The following is a 24371-nucleotide window of genomic DNA, read 5'->3' on the forward strand; positions in this document are numbered from 1 at the left end:
TGTGCTTGTAATATCTCATGTGTTGTCCTATAAGTATCTGTCATTTTCTTACTCTCACTCTGAGTTCAGTAATTACACTAGATTTATCTTAAACACTCTTATAATTGCCAGCATATAGAAAGTGCTTAAGAAATATTTGTTGTAATCACCTGAATTAGGATTTATCTATAAGTCTCCTTGCTTTTAATAGATCATTTTCTAATTTGTCAGTTTAAACACATTTTAAGAGAACACCCCATCCCTAAGCCAAATTGCTTCTTATGCAGAAAAAATAGCCACTACTGTGAGTGTCCAAGCTTCCCCCTGCACAACCACCCTAGGAGACATGGGTAGAAGTACTGGGAACTGACCCCTTCCATCTGCCCTCACTTAGCTTCCTCGGGTACTTATATGGGGCTGTCACTGACTTTACATGCTGCTGCAGCTCCTTGGTCAGTTGGCCCTTGTCATGAGACAGAAAGTGTGGGGTCAGGACAATAAATGCCTTCACTACCTGCAGAGGCTCATGATGAGTGTCAACCTATTACATAGTGTAAAAAGTCAATATTTATTGAATGAGTGGAAAAACAAGGTGACGTTGGACCCTACGGTAGTTTTGGAAAAGAGGAGGACCAGGTGCAAATGCCTATACTTCAATGTCCACTCCATGCCTTGAAAAGTTACTTGACCTCTCCTTAACCTCAGTTTCTTTCTCTGTGAAATGGGAACAATAAAGATTCCATTCCTCATTTGGTTTCTTTAAAGCTTCCATGAGATAATACATATGAAACATCCAGGTAGTTTACCTTATTATCCCTGTCATCAGTACTTTCATCATTATTTTTACTATTATTATATATGCAATCCTGTGCCTGTAACCCAATGGGCATTTGATAATTCTTGACAATTTATTATTCATATATTAGTAGTGTTATCCCCATTTTATTGCACAAGGCCTTGCAAATAGAAGGTGCTCAATAAACACTTTTTAATAAACAAATGCATGTTTGTTCTTCAGCCACGTTGCTGAAATGCCATTCTGGCTCCACCCCTTGCTAGCTGTGTGATGTGGATGGGTTACTTAACTTCCTTCTCCTCCTCCTTCCTCATCTATAAAGAGTAGAAGAGCTCTTAGATTATTACATTTTGTGACAGTTAAATTATTTGGCATGTAGTAAGTGCTCACTAAATATAATCTGTCATCTTTATCTTCAGAGCCACAGAGAGGCTGCAGTACCCCCAGGTCACTATACTGTGTAAGTGCACATGCATACTATGCCCTCCTTCCCCTAAGGTGGCCCAGGTAAAGACTGGAAGTTTCCCTGGCATCTGCTTTCCTAGTGTCCATGTATGGACACGATGATCTCTGTGTTCTCCTCACTTCCCCTTGAATTGGCTCTGGGCTGCTCATCATGGCTGACTCTGCCACTGCTGGGTGGTCCACCAAAGCATGCTCCACCTCTGTAGGCCCAATGCCGTACCAGGAGGATGAAGGGTTCTGGGGCAGATACCAGGGCTGGGGTGAACCAAGTCCTCAAATCTCCTGCTTTGGAGAGTCACAGCTTCCTTTGGCACAAAGGGTAGAAGTCATAGGGAGCCAGAGACTCCTGATCTGTCTGTGCCACAGGCCCAAAATTTGAAGACTTGGACATTGTAGGCTGAGAAATAAATGACTCCAGTGATCCCAGGATTTCTTGCCTCACTGCCTTTATTGACAAAGAAGGGCGAATGCTTAGTTCCCTGGGCCCTTGGGCCATGCAGCTTCGCCAGACATGAAATCTCTTGGAAACCTCAAACTTGGTCTTAAACATTTGTGCAAATTCTGCACACTATTTCCCATTGTATCAGCATGATTTTTGGCTTTTATTATATATATTCAAGGCATAAAACATGCTGTTTTGATGTACATATATATAGTAACGCGATTACTACACTCAGGCACCAGTATATCCATTATCTCACATAATTACCTCTTTTTTTCTTTTGTGGTAAGAGCATTTAAAATCTACTTTCTGCAGATTTCCAGTACATCATGTTTTAGAAATTAAAAAAAAAATCACATCCATTTCTCTAAAATATCCAAGAGAAATTGTTACTGTAGTGTAATGTGTCTTTTAAAAAATCAGGTAGGGGTTAGGGACAGGGGCTCAGAGCCAGCCTGCCTCAGTTCAAATCTGGATTGCACCCTGTGCTATCTTTGAGACTTCAGGCAAATTTCTTCACTGGTCAGTCACCCAGTTTCCTCATCAGTAAAATAGGGGCAATAATCGCATCGCCCTTCCAGCATTGAGAGGTGAGTTATATAAAGCATTAAGAACAGTGTTTTCACATAGTAAGTACTCCAGGTTAGCTAAATAATTATAATAATGAATAGATTTATAATAATAGATTTATGACAATCTATCTTAATAGATTTATTGTATTCATAGATTTATAATAGATTCATAATAATAATAAAAATAAACAATAGCTAAAGGTTAGTTATTATTATTACTATGTTTGTTCTGTGACATCTTGTGCTGCATTAGAGGAGCACAAACATGAAATAAGCTCCCCGAACCTATGGGGACCAAGACAGAGTCTCCTTTCTCAATCTCATTCCCCCTTCTCTAAATTGCACAGTGTCTTATTATGTCTTCAAGACCCTCTTGAATTTCATTTTTATTGAGTTTTCTGTATGCAGGGGTTAGGGAGGTGCACCAAAACTTGGGATCAGGGCACTGTAGACATGGCTGTATTCAAATTGGGCTGAGGGTCCTGTCACCAATGCATGAAAGACTGTTTGGGCATGCAAGATCCCATAAGGCATGTGAGGACAACAACAGCCACCCTGGCGTCAGCCACACCTACCCAGAGGCATTGATAGTGTCGTGACTCCTCCCCAGGAACCAGATATAGCCCTCTTCATCCATAGTTGCTCTGTCTCTGGTGTTTTAGAATGTAGACCCCACATTCCACTTTGGCTGTCTTCTCTGGGTTACCCTGCAAAGAGAAGAGAGCTCCTTTGTTGAAGGCAGTGACTTTAGAGATGATGAGCCACAACCTCGGGTTCCAATCTGGGTTTGAATTCTGCCTCTGATTCTACCTGGTACCTGGGCAAATGTTGCCATCTCTCTGAGTCTATTTTCATTACATGTAGGCACACGATGCATGCTACTGTTCTATGAGTGGTTGTGATTAAACCAATTTCAACGACAAATTAAAAAAATCAGTTTGCTGGAAGAGGGGCACTCAAGATGGTCGAACAGGAACAGCTCCAACCCCCAGCTCCCAGCATGAGCAACACAGAAGACGGGTGATTTCTGCATTTTCAACTGAGGTACCGAGTTCATCTCACTGGGGTGTGTCGGACAGTCGGTGCTGGTCAGTGGGTACAGCCCAACCGGCGAGAGCTGAAGCAGGGCGAGGCATTGCCTCACCTGGGAAGCCCAAGGGGGAAGGGAATTCCTTTTCCTACCCAAGGGAAACTGAGACACACAGCACCCGGAAAATCAGGTAACTCCCACCCTAATATGGCGCTTTACCAAGGGTCTTAGCAAATAGCACACCAGGAGATTATATCCCACGCCTGGCCTGGAGGGTCCCATGCCCACGGAGCCTCCCTCACTGCTAGCACAAGAGTCTGAGATCTAACTGCAAGGTGGCAGCGAGGCTGTAGGAGGGGTGCCCGCCATTGCTGAGGCTTAGGTAGGTAAACAAAGCCACTGGGAAACTCAAACTGGGTGGAGCCCACCACAGCTCAAGGGGGCCTGCCTGTCTGTAGATTCCACCTCTGGGGACAGGGCATAGCTAAACAAAAAGCAGCAGAAACCTCTGCAGATGTAAATGTCCCTGTTTGACAGCTTTGAAGAGAGCAGTGGTTCTCCTAGCACGGAGGTTGAGATCTGAGAACAGACAGACTGCCTGCTCAAGTGGGTCCCGGACCCCTGAGTAGCCTAACTGGGAGACATCTCCCACTAGGTGCAGACCAACACCTCCCACCTCACATGGCAGTGTACACCCCTGAGACGAAGCTTCCAGAGCAAGATTCAGACAGCAACACTCCCTGTTCAGCAATATTCTATCTTCTGCAGTCTCTGCTGCTGATACCCAGGCAAATAGGGTCTGGAGTGGACTTCAAGCAAACTCCAACAGACCTGCAGATGAGGGTCCTGACTGTTAGAAGAAAAACTAACAAGCAGAAAGGACACCCACACCAAAACCCCATCAGTACGTCACCACCATCAAAGACCAAAGGCAGATAAAACCACAAAGATGGGGAAAAAGCAGTGCAGAAAAGCTGGAAATTAAAAAAATCAGAGTGCATCTCCCCCTCCAAAGGAACATAGCTCATTGCCAGCAATGGAACAAAGCTGGACAGAGAATGGCTTTGACGAGTTGAGAGAAGAAGGCTTCAGTCTATTAAACTTCTCAGAGCTAAAGGAGGAACTATATACCCAGCACAAAGAAACTAAAAACCTTGAAAAAAGAATGGAAGAATGGATAACTAGACAATGCAGAAGAGTCCATAAATGAACTGATAGAGATGAAAACCATGACACAAGAACTACGTGACAAATGCACAAGCTTCAGTAACTGACTCGATCAACTGTAAGAAAGGCCAAATGAATGAAATGAAGCAAAAAGAGAAGTGTAGAGAAAAAAGAGTAAAAAGAAATGAACAAAACTTCCAAGAAATATAGGATTATGTGAAAAGACCAAATCTACATCAGATTACTGTGCCTGAAAGTGACGGGGAGAATGGAACCAAGTTGGAAAACACTGCAGGATATTATCCAGGAGAACTTCCCCAACCTAGCGAGGCAGGCCAACATTCAAATTCATGAAATACAGAGAATGCCACAAAGATACTCCTCGAGGAGAGCAACTACAAGACACATCATTGTCAGATTCACCAAAGTTGAAATGAAGGAAAAAATGTTAAGGAGAAAGGTCGGGTTACCCACAAAGGGAAGCCCATCAGACTAACAGCAGATCTCTCAGCAGAAACTCTACAAGCCAAAATAGAGTGGGGGCCAATATTCAATATTCTTAAAGAAAAGAATTTTCAACCCAGAATTTCATATCCAGTCAAACTAAATTTCATAAGTGAAGGAGAAATAAAATCCTTTACAGACAAGCAAATGCTTAGAGATTTTGTCACCACCAGGCCTGCCTTACAAGAGATCCTGAAGGAAGTACTAAACATGGACAGGAACAACTGGTACCAGCCATTGCAAAACCATGCCAAAATGTAAACAACATCGATGCTAGGAAGAAACTGCATCAACTAACGAGCAAAATAACCAGCAATGTCATAATGACAGGATCAAGTTCACACGTAACAATATTAACCTTAAATGTAAATGGGCTAAATGCTCCAATTAAAAAACACAGACTGGCAAATTGGATAAAGAGTCAAGACCCATCACTGTGCTGTATTTAGGACCCATAGCACATGCAGAGACACACATAGGCTCAAAATAAAGGGATGGAGGAAGATTTACCAAGCAAATGGAAAACAAAAAAGGCAAAAAGGCAGGGGTTGCAATCCTAGTCTCTGATAAAACAGTCTTTAAACCAACAAAGATCAAAAGAGACAAAGAAAGCCATTACATAATGGTAAAGGGATCAATTCAACAAGAAGAGCTAACTATCCTAAATATATATGCACCCAATACAGGAGCACCCAGATTCATACAGCAAGTCCTTAGAGACCTACAAAGAGACTTAGACTCCCATACAATAATAATGGGAGACTTTAACACCCCACTGTCAACATTAGACAGATCAACGAGACAGAAAGTTAACAAGGATATCCAGGAATTGAACTCAGCTCTGCAGCAAGCAGACCTAACAGACAACTACAGAACTCTCCACCCCAAATCAACAGAATATACATTCTTCTCAGCACCACATCGCACTTATTCCAAAATTGACCACATAGTTGGAAATAAAGCACTCCTCAGCAAATGTAAAAGAACAGAAATTATAACAAATTGTCTCTCAGACCACAGTGTAATCAAACTAGAACTCAGGACTAAGAAACTGAATCAAAACCACTCAACTACATGGAAACTGAACAACCTGCTCCTGAATGACTACTGGGTACATAAAGAAATGAAGGCAGAAATAAAGATGTTCTTTGAAACCAATAAGAACAAAGGTACAACATACCAGAATACCTGGGACACATTTAAAGCAGTGTTTAGAGGGAAATTTACAGCACTAAATGCCCACAAGAGAAAGCAGGAAAGATCTAAAATTGACACCCTAACATCACAATTAAAAGAACTAGAGAAGCAAGAGCAAACACATTCAAAAGCCAGCAGAAGGCAAGAAATAACTAAGATCAGAGCAGAACTGAAGGAGATAGAGACACAAAAAACCCTTCAAAAAATCAATGAATCCAGGAGCTGGTTTTTTGAAAAGATCAACAAAATTGAGAGACCGCTAGCAAGACTAATAAAGAGAAAAAGAGAGAAGAATCAAATAGATGCAATAAAAAATGATAAAGGGGATATCACCACCCACCCCACAGAAATACAAACTACCATCAGCGAATACTATAAACACCTCTCCACAAATAAACTAGAAAACCTAGAAGAAATGGATAAATTCCTGGACACATACACTCTCCCAAGACTAAACCAGGAAGAAGTTGAATCGCTGAATAGACCAATAGCAGGCTCTGAAATTGAGGCAATAACTAATAGTCTACCAACCAAAAAAGGTCCAGGACCAGATGGATTCACAGACAAATTCCACCAGAGGTACAAGGAGGAGCTGGTACCATTCCTTCTGAAACTATTCCAGTCAATAAAAAAAGAGGGAGTCCTCCCTAACTCATTTTATGAGGCCAACATCATCCTGATACCAAAGCCTGGCAGAGACACAACAAAAAAGAGAATTTTAGACCAATATCCCTGATGACCATCGATGCAAAAATCCTCAAAAAATACTGGCAAACAAAATCCAGCAGTATATCAAAAAGCTTATCCACCATGATCAAGTGGGTTTCATCCCTGTGACACAAGGCTGGTTCAACATACACAAATCAATAAACGTAATCCAGCATATAAACAGAACCAAAGTCAAAACCCACATGATTATCTCAATAGATGCAGAAAAGGCCTTTGATAAAATTCAACAGCCTTCATGCTAAAAACTCTCAATAAATTCGGTATTGATGGAACGTATCTCAAAATAAGAGCTATTATGACAAACCCACAACCAATATACTGAATGGGCAAAAACTGGGAGCATTCCCTTTGAAGACTGGCACAAGACAGGGATGCCCTCTCTCACCACTCCTATTCAACATAGTGTTGGAAGTTCTGGCTAGGGCAATCAGGCAAGAGAAGGAAATAAAGGGTATTCAATTAGGAAAAGAAGAAGTCAAATTTTCCCTGTCTGCAGGTGACATGATTGTATATTTAGAAAACCCCATTGTCTCAGCCCAAAAGCTCCTTAAGCTGATAAGCAACTTCAGCAAATTCTCAGGATACAAAATCAATGTGCAAAAATCACAAGCATTCTTATACACCAATAACAGAGAAACAGCCAAATCATCAATGAACTCCCATTCACAATTGCTTCAAAGAGAATAAAATACCTAAGAATCCAACTTACAAGGGATGTGAAGGACCTCTTCAAGGAGAACTACAAACCACTGCTCAGTGAAATAAAAGAGGACACAAACAAATGGAAGAACATACCATGCTCATGGATAGGAAGGGTCAATATCGTGAAAACGGCCATACTGCCCAAGGTAATTTATAGATTCAATGCCATCCCCATTAAGCTACCAATGACTTTCTTCACAGAATTGGAAAAAACTGCTTTAAAGTTCATATGGAACCAAAGAAGAGCCTGCATTGCCAAGACAATCCTAAGCCAAAAGAACAAAGTTGAAGGCTTCATGCTACCTGACTTCAAACTATACTACAAGGCTACAGTAACCAAAACAGCATGGTACTGGTACCAAAACAGAGATATAGACCAAGGGAACAGAACAGAGCCCTCAGAAATAATACCACACATCTACAGCCATCTCATCTTTGGCAAACCTGACAAAAACAAGAAATGGGGAAAGGAAGTCCTATATAATAAATGGTGCTGGGAAAATTGGCTAGCCATAAGTAGAAAGCTGAAACTGGATCCTTTCCTTACTCCTTATATGAAAATTAATTCAAGATGGATTAGAGACTTAAATGTTAGACGTAAAACCATAAAAACCCTAGAAGAAAACCTAAGTAATACCATTCAGGACATAGGCATGGGCAAGGACTTCATGTCTAAAACACCAAAACAATGTCAACAAAAGCCAAAATTGACAAATGGGATCTAATTAAAGAGCTTCTGCAAAGCAAAAGAAACTACCATCAGAGTGAACAGGCAACCTACAGAATTTTTTTGCAGGAGAAAATTTTTGCAGTCTACTCATGTGACAAAGGGCTAATATCCAGAACCTATAAAGAACTCAAACAAATTTACAAGAGAAAAACAAACAACCCCATCAAAAAGTGGGCAATGGATATGAACAGACACTTCTCAAAAGAAGACACATATACAGCCAACAAACACATGAAAAAATGCTCATCATCACTGGCCATCAGAGAAATGCAAATCAAAACCACAATGAGATACCATCTCACACCAGTTAGAATGGCAACCATTAAAAAGTCAGGAAACAACAGGTGCTGGAGAGGATGTGGAGAAATAGGAACACTTTTACACTAATGGTGGGACTGTAAACTAGTTCAACCATTGTGGAAAACAGTGTGGCGATTCCTCAAGGATCTAGAACTAGAAATACCATTTGACCCAGCCATCCCGTTACTGGGTATATACCCAAAGGATTATAAATCATGCTGCTATAAAGACAAATGCACACGTCTGTTTATTGTGGCAGTATTCACAATAGCAAAGACTTGGAATCGACCCAAATGGATTAAGAAAATGTGGCACATATACACCATGGAATGCTATGCAGCTATAAAAAAGGATGAGTTCGTGTGCTTTGTAGGGACATGGATGCAGCTGGAAACCATCATTTTCAGCAAACTATTGCAAGAACAGAAAACCAAACACTGCATGTTCTCACTCACAGTTGGGAACTGAACGATGAGAACGTTTGGGCACAGGAAGGGGGACATCATACACCAAGGCCTATAGCAGGGAGGGATAGCATTAGGAGATATACCTAATATAAATGACGAATTAACGGGTACAGCACACCAACATGGCACCTGTGTACATATGTAACAAACTTACACATTGTGGACATGTACCCTAGAACATAAAGTATGATAAAAAAAATCAGTTTACTTTTATGTGACACTATACTAGAATAAAATTCTATTATAGTGTGAACTTTGTTCCCTGCTGTAAGCTCAGCATTCACACAGTGTCTGAACAGGTGAGAGGGGTCAATAAACATTTGCTGAGTGAATTTTCTTCCCTAAGTACTATCTCATTTGATCCTCACAGAAAGCCTATGAGGGCGGTTTTTTTTAAAGTTAACTTTTCATTTTAAGATAATTGTGGACTTGCATGCAGTTATAAAAAATAATACAGATTGATGCCCCTGTACTCTTTACTAGGTTTCCATAGTGGCAACATCTTGTAAACTATAGTTCAGTATCTCAGCCAGAATTATGATGTTGATACAATCCACCAATCTTCAGATCTCCCATTTCACTTGTACTTGTGTGTGTGTGTGTGTATTTATTTTTATGCAGTTTTATCACATATGTAGGTCTGCACATTCACCAGCACATCAGGAAGATCTTTGATGTTGCTCTTCTATAACCACATCCACCTTCTCCTTCTCTTTTCCTCTCCTCTCCCCATCCTTGCTGTTCCCTGTTTCTATAATTTTGTTGTTTCAAGCGTGTTATATAAATATAATTAAATACTGTACAACTGTTTGGGACTGTTGGGTTTTTTTTTTTCGGCATAATTCTCTAGAGACTCATCCAAGTTGTGTGTATCAATGGTTTGATCCTTTTTATTGCAGAACAGTATTCCATGTTGTGGGTGTAGCTCAGTTTTTGTTTAACCATTTGCCCATTGAAAGGCATCTCCAGGCCTTTCAAAACCTGGGTTGTCTCCAGGTTTTGGCTATTTTGAGTAAAGCTGCTACATACATTTGCATACATGTTTTTGTGTGAAGCTGGCACTTTTTCGTAGCGCATTTTAAATAAGAAAAACCTCATGCTCAGAGAGGCACATTCACTTCCTCAAAGTCACTCAGCTGCTCACTGAGAGGGTTGGTATTTAAATTTAATTCTTGCTTCACAACCTATTCACTTGACCCCTAAGCAATATCTCTTGTGGAACATGAAATTTTTTTTTTAATTTTTATTAAAGATGTGTTTATTACCTTCATAAAATATAGTTTCCTGGTTAATTCACTAATCCCGGAGTTTTTTTAAAAAATTTTTTATTATGCTTTAAGTTCTAGGGTACATGTGCACAAAGTGCAGGTTTGTTACGTATGTATATATGTGCCATGTTGCTGTGCTGCACCTGTTAACTCGTCATGTACATTAGGTATATCTCCTAATGCTATCCCTCCCCACTGCCCCCACCCCATGACAGGCCCCAGTGTGTGATGTTCCCCTTCCTGTGTCCAAGTGTTCTCATTGTTCAATTCCCACCTATGAGTGAGAATATGCAGTGTTTGGTTTTCTGTTCTTGCGATAGTTTGCTGAGAATGATAGTTTCCAGCTGCATCCATGTCCCTACAAAGGACATGAACTCATCCTTTTTAATGGCTGCATAGTATTCCATGGTGTATACACCATGAAATGGTTTTAAGAGCTATCTGAAAAATCATTTTAAAAATATTGAATGATCTCCCTTTTTGGATTCACTTCCAATTGTTCTGAGTATATCAGCTTGACTCTTAGTTTAGTGCTGACATGCTTTGAACTCTCTGGAAGTCCCAAGAAGAAGATACACTTCGGGATCAGAGCTTTCAATGGGAATAGGATTTAGGTAGAATATGAGAAAATTGTTTTTTTTTTTTTTAAACCTAGAGTTATGGTTATAATTGCCTTCTGTTTATGGCAAGTAATACTGTTTTCCACTTGTGATACTAGATTAACATGAGTGCCTTTGTGGACTGAGTTGGTAGGCAGAAGATTACATCAACAATATAAATGGAAGACTGTACATGAGTAGAGTTTTTGTTTGTTTGTTTGTTGTTTTTTGAGACAGAGTCTTGCTCTGTCACCCAGGCTGGAGTGCAGTGGTGAGATCTTGGTTCACTGCAACCTGGGTTCAATCCTGGGTTCAAGTGATTCTCCTGCCCCAGCCTCCTGAGTAGCAGGGATTACAGGTGCATGCCACCATGCCTGGCTAATTTTTGTATTTTTAGTAGCAATGGGGTTTCACCATGTTAGCCAGGCTGGTCTTGAGCCCTTGACCTCAGGTGATCCGCCCACCTTGGCCTCCCAAAGAGCTGGGATTACAGGTGTAAGCCACCATGCCTGGACACGAGTACAGTTTTTGTATGCAATTGAAGTTAAGTAGGTATTAATTCAAATTAGATTGTTACAACCTTAGGATGTTGTATGTAATATTCATAGTAACTATGAAGAAAACATTTATAGAATATAAACAAAAGGAAATGAGAGGGGAACAAAATATGTCACTACAAAAAACAAAGAAACAAAAAAACAAAATATTAAACATAGGCCGGGTGCAGTGGCTCACGCCTGTAATCCCAGCCCGAGGCAGGTAGATCATCAGAGGTCGAGTGGTAACACTTTTAATCTGCAGTTTTTCTCCCTGTAAAGTGGGATAATAGAGTTTCCTGGAGGCTCGGCGAGGATAAGTGATTTGTTCACAACTTCTTGTTGGTAAGTGGGATGGTATGATTTGAATCCAGTCAAACCCTACATTCTTAACTACAATAGATCATTGGAACCCAAGTCTGATGGTTCTGAAGCCAGTCTTCTTTCTACCCCATCAGTCAGCCCCAACGTTCCAGGTGGGTTAGGGCAGGAAAGGATGTGGGAATGCACTGTGAGTTTTGAGTTTAATTAAAACATGCTTCGTTGAGTTGAAGCAAATAAACAAAGATGTGAAGAAGCCTCAGGATGCAGAGTTCCCTGTCGGGATCCTCCGGGCCTGGAAGGGGGCAGATGGGGGGGGGGTCCTTACCTCATAGCATGTAAAGAGGCCTACAGGCCTGACAGGCTTGATTCTGATGCCAATGTTTTCTTCTGTGTTGCCAATGATCTGTAGCAAGAGGCCTGTGAATCACACCCTGCAAGAGGCCCTAGCCCTTCTGCCCCACCCAAGCATTGTCTGGCTCAGGGATGCCAGAGTGGATAAAGTGATGGAGGAACCTTATCAGAAAATGGAATAAAAATTCCAAAAGTCTTTAAAATCAGCAAATGTGAAACCCAAGCCAAGGGTCTATGTGTCATGGGTTAGTAGACATCACCAGTGTGTCTCAAAGCTGGAAAATGCTCATCAAGAAAAATGAAAAGCACCCGCTGCTAAAGAGAACTGTCAGCACTACCTCCAAGTGTTCTTTTCTATCCACTGCATGCACTGTGTGTGATGCTCTGGCTGCCAAGGTGAGCTGAATTCATGCCCACAATAATGCAGTTTTCAACTGAGGCCTACATAGGAAATAAGAGGAAAAAATGGGAAGAGAGGAGGAAGGATGACTAGGGCAGGGAAGCATGGCTGGTATTGTCACCTGGTGTCACACAATGGTCCAACCCCCGCTGAGCCCTAACTGCTCCCTGCCAATGCCCTTAGGACCAGACCTGGATATCAAAGGGTGGAATGGCCTTCCCTAAAGAATCTGTCTTGATCTTTGTTCCCCAGAAGGTGCCATAAGTTATTCCTTGTTTGCAAAATAAAGGATTGGGGTTGATCAGAGAGGTCAGGCTGATCACAAAGCAGCCAGAATCACACAGAGCATTCCCTGCTCAGAGATGTTATTTGACGCTGCACAAAGAGCCCTTGTGGGGAAGTTGGAAGGCCTGAGTCTAGGCTTAATGTGTTGACCCAACTCTATTCAGCAGTCATTTTCTGCAACCAGTGTAGTATGACTCTGTACTAAGTGCAGAGTCTACAGAATCCAACAGGGAGGCAAAGAAAGAAGAAACAGGGTACTCCTGGTGTTGTGGGCATGTAATGTGGGGTGTGGTGTGCCCACCATAGGCCAGGCATATGTCAGTTTGCCAGGAGAAGGTCATGAGTCCATCTAACATTTACTTGAGGTTGTTGAAGAGTGATAGGGTTGCTGCCACAACTCCTTGATTGATTGATGCCAATTTTTCCTTCCGTGTTGAGTGGCAGAATGCTGCCTTTGTCATCAGTGATCTGCACAAAGAGGCCTGTGAATCTCACCCGGCAGGATGCCCCAGTGTGTGTGGAGATTGTCTAGATTGCTGGTGCTGTTCTCTCTGTCAGCACTGCCCTCTCACCATCTGTCTTCCTGAAGAACTTGGTTCCCGCTTTACTGTTCCCGCAAATAACGTTCTCTCTATAGCTTTACAGTCAGAATGATGAGGGTTTGAATCTTGACTTCATCACATGCTAACTTCATGCCAATTAATTCCTCTTGATCTCCTTCATCAAAGGGTAATAACTATAACATTTACCTCCCAGAGTGCTTGCAAGCATTTGGAAAGCTCTTTGCCCAATGCAAGGCACACACCACGTGTTCAATGAATGATGACTACTCAGGCTCCAACAGGAGTCAAGGGAAATATTCTCTTTCTGCAGCATTTCCCCCATACTTCCGTTGCAGTCCACAGACCATTATAATTATTTTTGATTGTCTGTTTCCTTTAGTAGATAATGAGCATCCCAAGAACACAGATTGCCCTATTTACCCCTGAACTTCCAGCATCTGGCACAATACCCACCTAAAAATAGCAAGGACCACAGCAGCTGCAATGTGAGCATACACTATGGACTGGACACCAGCCAGAGCCTTATGTACTTCTTTTAATTTACCTTATCCCAATCTGATTGGTATTATAATTTTCATCCTAAAGGTGAGGAAGCTGAGGTGGGAAAGCATATATGATATCCCTATGGTCTTAAAGCTGTAATTGGCAGAGCTGAGACTTGGACTCAGGTCTGTGCTCCTGGGATAAGAGGATCTTTGCCCACTGACATATCACTGTTCATACTGTAGGCATGTGAAAAATGTTGCACAGATGAGTGAATAGATGTCAAAGTGTTTTGAGAAATAAAGCATCATGTAATGGAGTTGTGGCTGTAGTGTGTTACTCTGGCCCACCTCGTCCTTGTCCAAATATGACCTGTGAGCCTTTCAAGCACAGGCCCAAAGTCTCAGCATTTTTCAGGCCTGAAAGCAGATAAATTAACTGAATTGCTATTATACTATTTTGTAAAATAATGTCAGCCAAGTACGTAAATTGGCAGTGAAATAATAATTTTGTACAGGGCCTGGGATAGCAGTCATCCTCTATGTGCTAGAGGGATAATGGAGACATGAGGGAAAATGGCTCTATCCAGCACTGGAAATGGATTGCAAATGTGTTAGAAGAGATGTCCACCCACACTCTAACTGATGAGGTCATTGAGCTTCCAGACATGCATAATACTCTAAATGACCTGGCCACCTGGCAGCTCAGTGACACTCTGGGATGACACTGTATTTATGCGTATATATGTGTTTGGTGTATACATAAGGTCTCTGCTCCCTCATCCACCCTGCTAGTATTCCACAATCAAACCTGCATGTTGTCCTCCTAAACACCAAGCAATGAACTTTTAGAGCCAGCTTCCACCTGTTTCTGCAGCCCGAAGGAGGGATGGTGGGGTTGACAGGACTTGCCTATGGAGGTGGTCTCCATGTTACTAGAGACACTCTTATCCCACCCTCCTTCTGGGCTGCTCTGAGCTGATGATCACAGGGACAGTGGTAAAATGTCCTTAGACCCCTTTTTAAGGTTTTGTCCAACAGTTTTCAGCACACTGGTTCCTTGATAAGCTGATGAGTTGTAAATTTTCTTTCTGCAGATAGATTTGTGGCAGACTAGTCTAGAACTCTAGAGCCTCTAGTTGGCATCAAGCAATGCTGTGTATACAGTGGGGCCATGACCTACACACATGGCATAACCTAGCACATCTGCTGGGCTCAGTGGCCAAGCATATCATGACTGTCCAGAAGGGACCTGTCCATTTTCAAAGAAAAATAAGTCCCAGAACCCCCACATCACTTAGCCAAGGGGAAAAGTCAAGTTGGGAACTGTATCAGGCAAACCTGCCTCCCATTTTATTCCTAAACAAGATAGCTACAAAGATTCAAAACAAAACAAAAACAAAACAAAAACTACATGTCTCCTTCACAATTTGCACACTAAGAAATTCCTTGTAGGCCTCAAGATCTTCACTGTACAACAGTTCTGTAAAATTTCACCCTGACAATGTAAGTTGATAGCTCATCTTCACAGATACAGGACAAAGAACAGAACTCAGAATCATTCCTCTGCTCACCTGAGACAAACGCATACCTGATTGCTTTCCCTGGCCTATGTTTATTTTATCTTATGTAAAAATGCAAATTCACTGATCTAGATGAATGCACAAGTGATGATTCCTTTACCCTCCTCTCACAGGCTTTGAACGGGTGATCAAAGACTCAAAATAATGCAACAGTTTGTCTCGTATCTACCCAAATCTTTAAACAATTTCTTCCTCTTTTCCCAATATCTGCCCTTTCCCCTTTAAATACTGAAGCCCTCAAAATCATCCTTGGAGAAAGGCACAGACTTGTTTCCCAGGCACATGTCCTTAACCTTGCTAAAATAAACTCCTAAATTGATTGAGACCTGTCTCAGATACTCTCCAGTTTACACCACCTACTGTTTCTGACTGCCCATAGGCCTCATAGAGCAGAAAGCCTGTCTTTCTTTTCCACTGTTCATGTTCCTCGAGCAACTGAGCCTCCCCACCAGTACAGTAGTGCTCCACGGTGGGGAACCTGATACTTGAGAGAAGGCAGAGTGTGCGGCATTGGCAAGCCACCCCAGCTCTGTGTCTTAAGAGCTCCTAGGTCTGTTGCCCAGATCACTCATCCTTCTAGTTCCTCACTTTCTTATTTGTCTTCTGGTCATTTTATAGATGGTCATGGCCAAGTAGACATCATCCACTTCCTCCCAGTCCCTGTGAATTCTTCTGGCAGAGGGTGGGTGGGTGTGGTGAGGCTATTGGGTTAAATTGGGAAAGTTTGGATTAAGTTTGGATATTCATGTAACAAGAGGGAGAACTGTGTTTTATCAGAATACATCTTGGGGAAGCATTCTATATAGCTAAGGAGATTTTAATAATCATAAAGGGGTAAAAGATAAGATCTTACAGACATGCTAGGGTGATAATAGAACCATACATTGTTCTATGGAGCCTGGGCAATGCTAACTAAGGACTTTTGTATTTCTGAATGGGGAATGCATGTTAGGGTTTGGAAATGAATTGTTCAGGACATCAGAGCAGATTGTGCTGAGTGTAGGGAAAGAGAGAAGGAGAAAGGTCACAGGGAACAGCTCTGGCAGAATGAATTACAAAGAAAACAGAAGAGGCTGCTGTGAATGGAAAAAATTAAAATAATTTACCCCAAAATATATTTCTTTGACATATTTTTGAAATGACCATCATTAGATAGCAAACAGAGATGGCCTTGCCATCTTTTATGGGGAAAATTTGCATCTGTAGAGAATCTCTATTAATGCAGTCATGCCCTGCCCCCTTTTTATGTCTTTCCCAGATCCAGGAAAGATTGAGAGTCTGAGGTCTTTAAATGTCTAAAAAGAAACATTTACCATCTATTCTCTCTGAGGGAGTCTTCATGTACCTAACAAAGCCACCTTTGCTAGTTAATGTTTTTCCTTTCTCTCTCTCTTAATGTTTCTTGCCACTTATTCTGATTTACCAACATAACCTGTTTCTGGAAGCCTGAGAGCCATGTGGATCCAGCTAGCATGAGGCTGAGCCTAGCCAGCTCTTGGTGATGAGGAAAGTAGCACCATCGGGATCACTTTTCCACTTCACCACCCTCTCCTGGTACAGACAGGGTCCAGAGTGATAATAGGAGGGTTAGATTTACTGAGGATGTCTTCCTCATTCTTCTGAAGCTTAAACCAAAATACATAAAAACCACCTGGGCAGAGTCTCAGGTGGAGTCATTAGTTATGTCCTGATAAGATGTCTACCAAGTTTGGACCAAGGCCATCATCTGAGGAATGTTGCAAAACTTGGCTGTCATATGAGCTTTGAAACACAGATGGAAACAGAATACAACCAGACTGAAGCTTCATGAGTAAAATCAAATTATAATTCAGAGTTAGCTCTGTAAGGGCAATCATTAAACTCTGATAATTTAACTCTTATGTCTAAAACATGTTAGCTCTGATTTTTGAATAGCTATTTCAATTTCAGAGTCCTTAAAAGATACATAAATGCCCATAAAGGATATAGGAGGTTCCACGATGGCCGAATAGGAACAGCTCCAGTCTGCAGCTCCCAGCATGAGTGATGCAGGAGATGGGTGATTTCTGCATTTCCAACTGAGGTACCAGGTTCATCTCATTGGGGCTTGTCAGACAAGTGGGTTCAGCCCACGGAGCAGGGCGGGGCATTGCCTCACCTGGGAAGCACAAGGGGTCAGGGAATTTCCTTTCCTAGCAAAGGGAAACCATGACAGATGGTACCTGGAAAATTGGGACACTCCCACCCTAATACTGCACTTTTCTAACAACAGGTGCTGGAGAGGATGTGGAGAAATAGGAACACTTTTACACTGTTGGTGGGATTGTAAACTAGTTCAACCATTATGGAAAACAGTATGGCGATTCCTCAAGGATCTAGAACTAGATGTACCATATGACCCAGCCATCCCACTACTGGGTATATACCCAAAGGATTATAAATCATGCTGCTATAAAGACACATGCACACGTATGTTTATTGCGGCACTATTCACAATAGCAAAGACTTGGAATCAACCCAAATGTCCATCTGTGACAGACTGGATTAAGAAAATGTGGCACATATACACCATGGAATATTATGCAGCCATACAAAAGGATGAGTTTGCGTCCTTTGTAGGGACATGGATGCAGCTGGAAACCATCATTCTTAGCAAACTTTCACAAGAACAGAAAACCAAACATCACATGTTCTCACTCATAGGTGGGAACTGAACAATGAGATCACTTGGACTTGGGAAGGGGAACATCACACATTGGGGCCTATCATTGGGGAGGGGGAGGGATTGCATTGGGAGTTATACCTGATATAAATGACGAATTGATGGGTGCTGATGAGTTGATGGGTGCAGCACACCAACATGGCACAAGTATACATATGTAACAAACCTGCACGTTATGCACATGTACCCTAGAACTTAAAGTATAATTAAAAAAAAAATACTGCACTTTTCAAACGGCATTAGCAAATTGCACACCAGGAGATTATATCCCGCGCCTGGCTTGGAGGGTCCCATGCCCACGGAGCCTCGCTCACTGCTAGCACAGCAGTCTGAGATGGAACTGCAAGGTGGCAGCGAGGCTGGGGGAGGGGGGTCCACCATTGCTGAGGCTTGAGTAGGTAAACAAAGCGACCAGGAAGCTCGAACTGGGTGGAGCCCACCACAGCTCAAGGAGGCCGGCCTGCCTCTGTAGACTCCAACTCTGGGGGCATGACATAGCTGAACTAAAGGCAGCAGAAACTTCTGCAGAGTTAAATGTCCCTGTCTGACAGCTTTGAAGAGAGTAGTGGTTCTCTCAGCATGGAGTTTGAGGTCTGAGAACAGACAGACTGCCTCCTCAAGTGGGTCCCTGACCCCTGAGTAGTGTAACTGGGAGGCACCTCCCAGTAGGGGGTGACTGACACCTCACATGGCCAGGTGCCCCCGAGACAAAACTTCCAGAGGAAGGATCAGGCAGCAACATCTGTCATTCTGCAGCCTCCGCTGGTGATACCCAGGCAAACAGGGTCTGTAGTGGACCTCCAGCAAACTCCAACAGACCTGCAGCTGAGGGTCCTGACTGTTAGAAAGAAAACTAACAATGAGAAAGGACATTCACACTAAAACCCCATCTCTAGGTCATCATCATCAAAGACCAAAGGTAGATAAAACCACAAAGATGGGGAGAAACCAGAGTAGAAAAGCTGAAAATTCTAAAAATCAGAGTGCCTCTTCTCTGAAACACAGCTCCTCGCCAGCAATGGAACAAAGCTGGATGGAGAATAACTTTGACGAGTTGACAGAAGAAGGCTTCAGATGATCGGCAATAACAAATTTTACAAGCTAAAGGAGGATGTCCGAACCCATTGCAAAAAAAGCTACAAACCTTGAAAAAAGATTAGACGAATGGCTAACTAGAATAAACAGTGTAGAGAAGTCCTTAAATGAGCTGATGGAGCTGAAAACCATGGCACAAGAACTACGTGACGCATATACAAGCTTCAGTAGCTGATTTCACCAAGTGGAAGAAAGGATATCAGTGATTGAAGATCAAATGAATGAAATGAAGTGAGAAGAGAAGTTTAGAGAAAAAAGAGTAAAAAGAAATGAACAAAGCCTCCAAGAAATATGGGACTACGTGAAAAGATCAAATCTACGTCTGATTGGTGTACCTGAAAGTGATGGGGAAAATGGAACCGAGTTGGAAAACACCCTTTAGGATATTATCCAGGAGAACTTCCCCAACCTAGCGAGGCAGGCCAATGTTCAAATTCGGGAAATACAGAGAATGCCACAAAGATACTCCTCGAGAAGAGCAACTCCAAGACATATAATTGTCAGATTTACCAAAGTTGAAATGAAGGAAAAAATGTTAAAGGCAGCCAGAGAGAAAGGTTGGGTTACCCACAAAGGGAAGCCCATCAGACTAACAGCAGATCTCTCAGCAGAAACTCTCCAAGCCAGAAGAGAGTGGGGGCCAATATTCAACATTCTTAAAGAAAAGAATATTCAACCCAGAATTTCATATCCAGCCAAACTAAGCTTCATAAGTGAAGGAGAAATAAAATTCTTCACAGACAAGCAAATGCTAAGAGATTTTGTCACCACCAGGCCTGCCTTACAAGAGATCCTGAAGGAAGTACTAAACATGGAAAGGAACAACTGGTACCAGACATTGCGAAAACATGCCAAATTGTAAACACCATCAGTGCTAGGAAGAAACTGCATCAACTAATAAGCAAAACAACCAGCTAATATCATAATGACAGGATCAAGTTCACACATACCAATGTTAACCTTAAATGTAAATGGACTAAATGGTTCAATTAAAAGACAGACTGGCAAATTGGATAAAGGGTCAAGACCCATCAGTGTGCTGTATTCAGGAGACCCATCTCACATGCAGAGACACACATAGGCTCAAAATAAAGGGATGGAGGAAGATCTACCAAGCAAATGAAAAAAAAAAAAAAAAAAAAAAAGGCAGGGGTTGCAATCCTAGTATCTGATAAAACAGACTTTAAACCATCTAAGATCAAAAGAGACAAAGAAGACCATTACATAATGGTAAAGGGATCAATTCATCAGGAAGAACTAACTATCCTAAATATATATGCGCCTAATACAGGAGCACCCAGATTCATAAAGCAAGTCCTTAGAGACTTACAAAGAGACTTAGACTCCCATACAATAATAATGGGAGATTTTAACACCCCACTGTCAACATTAGACAGATCAACGAGACAGAAAGTTAACAAGGATATCCAGGAATTGAACTCAACTCTGCAGCAAGCGGACCTAACAGACAACCACAGAACTCTCCACCCCAAATCAACAGAATATACATTCTTCTCAGCACCACATCGCACTTATTCCAAAATTGACCACATAGTTGGAAATAAAGCACTCCTCAGCAAATGTAAAGGCACAGAAATTATAACAAACTGTCTCTCAGACACAGTGCAATCAAACTAGAACTCAGGACTAAGAAACTCAATCAAAACCGCTCAACTACATGGAAACTGAACAACCTGCCCCTGAATGACTACTGGCTACATAACGAAATGAAGGCAGAAATAAAGATGTTCTTTGAAACATGAGAACAAAAATACAACATACCAGAATCTCTGGGACACATTTAAAGCAGTGTGTAGAGGGAAATTTATAGCACTTAATGCCCACAAGAGAAAGCAGGAAGGATCTAAAATTGACACCCTAACATCACAATTAAAAGAACTAGAGAAGCAAGAGCAAACACATTCAAAAGCCAGCAGAAGGCAAGAAATAACTAAGATCAGAGCAGAACTGAAGGAGAGAGAGACACAAAAAACCCTCCAAAAAATCAATGAATCCAGGAGCTGGTTTTTTGAAAAGATCAACAAAATTGATAGGCCACTAGCAAGACTAACAAAGAAGAAAAGAGAGAAGAATCAAATAGACGCAATAAAAAATGATAAAGGGGATATCATCACCCACCCCACAGAAATACAAACTACTGTCAGAGAATACTATAAACACCTCTACGCAAATCAACTAGAAAATCTAGAAGAAATGAATAAATTCCTGGACACATACACCCTTCCAAGACTAACCCAGGAAGAAGTTGAATCCTTGAATAGACCAATAACAGGCCCTGAAATTGAGAGAATAATTAATAGTCTACCAACCAAAAAATGTCCAGGACAAGATGAATTCACAGGCAAATTCTACCAGAGGTACAAAGAAGAGCTGGTACCATTCCTTCTAAAACTATTCCAATCAGTAGAAAAAGACGGAATCCTCCCCAATTCATTTTATGAGGCCAATATCATCCTGATATCAAAGCCTGTCAGAGACTCAACAACAACAAAAAAAGAGAATTTTAGACCAATATCCCTGATGAACATGGATGCAAAAATCCTCAATAAAATATTGGTAAACTGAAACCAGCAGTACTTCAAAAAGCTTATCCACCATGATCAAGTGGGCTTCATCCCTAGGATGCAAGGCTGGTTCAACATATGTAAATCAATAAACTTAATCCAGCATATAAACAGAACCAAAGACAGAAACCACATGATTATCTCAATAGATGCAGAAAAGACCTTCGACAAAATTCAACAGCCCTTTGTGTTAAAAACGCTGAACAAACTAGATATTGATGGGATGTATCTCAAAATAATAAGAGCTATTTATGACAAACCCACAGCCAGTATCATACTGAATGGGCAGAAACTGGAAGTATTCCCTTTGAAAACTGGCACAAGACAGGGATGCCCTCTTTCATCACTCCTATTTAACATAGTGTTGGAAGTTCTTCCCAGGGCTATCAGGCAAGAGAAAGAAAGCGTATTCAATTAGGAAAAGAATAAGTCAAATTGTCCCTGTTTGCAGATGACATGATTGTATATTTAGAAAACCCCATTCTCTCAGCCCAAAATCTCCTTAAGCTGATAAGCAACTTCAGCAAAGTCTCAGGATACAAAATCAATGTGCAAAAATCACAAGCATTCTTATACACCAGTAACAGACAAATAGAGAGCCAAATCATGAATAAACTCCCATTCACAATAACTTCAGAGAATAAAATACCTAGGAATCCAGCTTACAAGGGATGTAAAGGACCTCTTCAAGGAGAACTACAAACTACTGATCAGTGAAATAAAAGAGGACATAAACAAATGGAAGAACATACCATTCTCATGGATAGGAAGAATCAATATCGTGAAAATGGCCATACTGCCCAAGGTAATTTATAGATTCAATGTCATCTCCATTAAGCTACCAATGACTTTCTTCACAGAATTGGAAAAAACAACTCTAAAGTTCATATGGAACCAAAAAAGAGTCCACATTGCCAAGACAATTCTAAGCCAAAAGAACAAAGCTGGAGGCATAACGCTACCTGATTTCAAACTATACTACAAGGCTACAGTAACTAAAATAGCATGGTATTGGCACCAAAACAGAGATCTAGGCCAATGGAACAGAACAGAGTCCTTGGAAATAATACCACACATCTACAACCATCTGATCTTTGACAAACCTGACAAAAACATGACATGGGGAAAGGATTCCCTATTTAATAAATGGTGCTAGGAAAACTGGCTAGCCATATGTAGAAAGCTGAAACTGGATCCCTCCCTTACACCTTATACAAAAATTAATTCAAGATGAATTAAAGACTTAAATGTTAAACCTAAAGCCATAAAAACCCTAGAAGAAAACCTAGGCAATACCATTCAGGACATAGGCATGGGCAAAGACTTCATGACTAAAAAACCAAAAGCGATGGCAACAAAAGCCAAAATTGACAAATGGGATCTAACTAAACTAAAGAGCTTCTGCACAGCAAAAGAAACTACCATCATAGTGAACAGGCAACCTACAGAATGGGAGAAAATTTTTACAATCTACCCATCTGACAAAGGGCTAATGTCCAGAATCTATAAAGAACTTGAACAAATTTACAAGAAAAAATCAAACAACCCCATCAAAAAGTGGGCAAAGGATATGAACAGTCGCTTCTCAAAAGAAGACATTAATGCAGCCAACAGACACATGAAAAAGTACACATCATCATTCGCCATCAGAGAAATGCAAATCAAAACCACAATGAGATACCATCTCACACCAGTTAGAATGGCGATCATTAAAAAGACAGGAAACAACAGGTGCCGGAGAGGATGTGGAGAAATAGGAACACTTTTACACTGTTGGTGGGACTGTAAACTAGTTCAACCATTGTGGAAAACAGTGTGGCGATTCCTTGAGGATCTAGAACTAGAAATACCATTTGACCCAGCCATCCCATTACTGGGCATATACCCAAAGGAATATAAATCATGCTGCTATAAAGACAGATGCACAGGTATGTTTATTGCAGCACCATTCATAATAGCAAAGACTTGGAACCAACTCAAATGTCCATCAGTGACAGACTGGATTAAGAAAATGTGGCACATATACACCATGGAATACTATGCAACCATAAAAAAGATGAGTTCATGTCTTTTGTAGGGACATGGATGAAGTGAAAACCATCGTTCTGAGCAAAGTATCACAAGGACAGAAAACCAAACACCGCATGTTTTCACTCATAGGTGGGAATTGAACAATGAGAACACTTGGACACAGGAGGGGGAACATCACACACCAGGGCCTGTCGTGGGGTGGGGGAAGTGGGGAGGAATAGCATTAGGGGATATACCTAATGTAAATGACAAGTGAGTTAACGGGTGCAGCACACCAACATGGCACATGTATACATATGTAACAAACCTGTACGTTGTGCACATGTACCATAGGTTAAAGTATAACACTTAAAAAAAAAAAGGAATTGTATCCCTCGTAGCAACATAGATGAAACTGGAGGCTGTTATCCTAAGCACATTAATGCAGGAGTGGAAAACCAAACATCACTAGCTCTTACTTATAAGTGGGAGCTGAACATTGAGAACAC

At 41.4% G+C, this 24371-nt stretch overlaps 1 pseudogene; it reads right to left on the minus strand.

Annotated features, from left to right (window-relative positions):
* Positions 1 to 316: 316 nt before the first annotated feature.
* Positions 317 to 24371, minus strand: part of LOC104666776 — a 31107-nt pseudogene continuing 7052 nt past the window's right edge.

The sequence above is a fragment of the Rhinopithecus roxellana genome, chromosome 13 (assembly GCF_007565055.1).
Source record: "Rhinopithecus roxellana isolate Shanxi Qingling chromosome 13, ASM756505v1, whole genome shotgun sequence".
NCBI classification, from domain to species: domain Eukaryota; kingdom Metazoa; phylum Chordata; class Mammalia; order Primates; family Cercopithecidae; genus Rhinopithecus; species Rhinopithecus roxellana.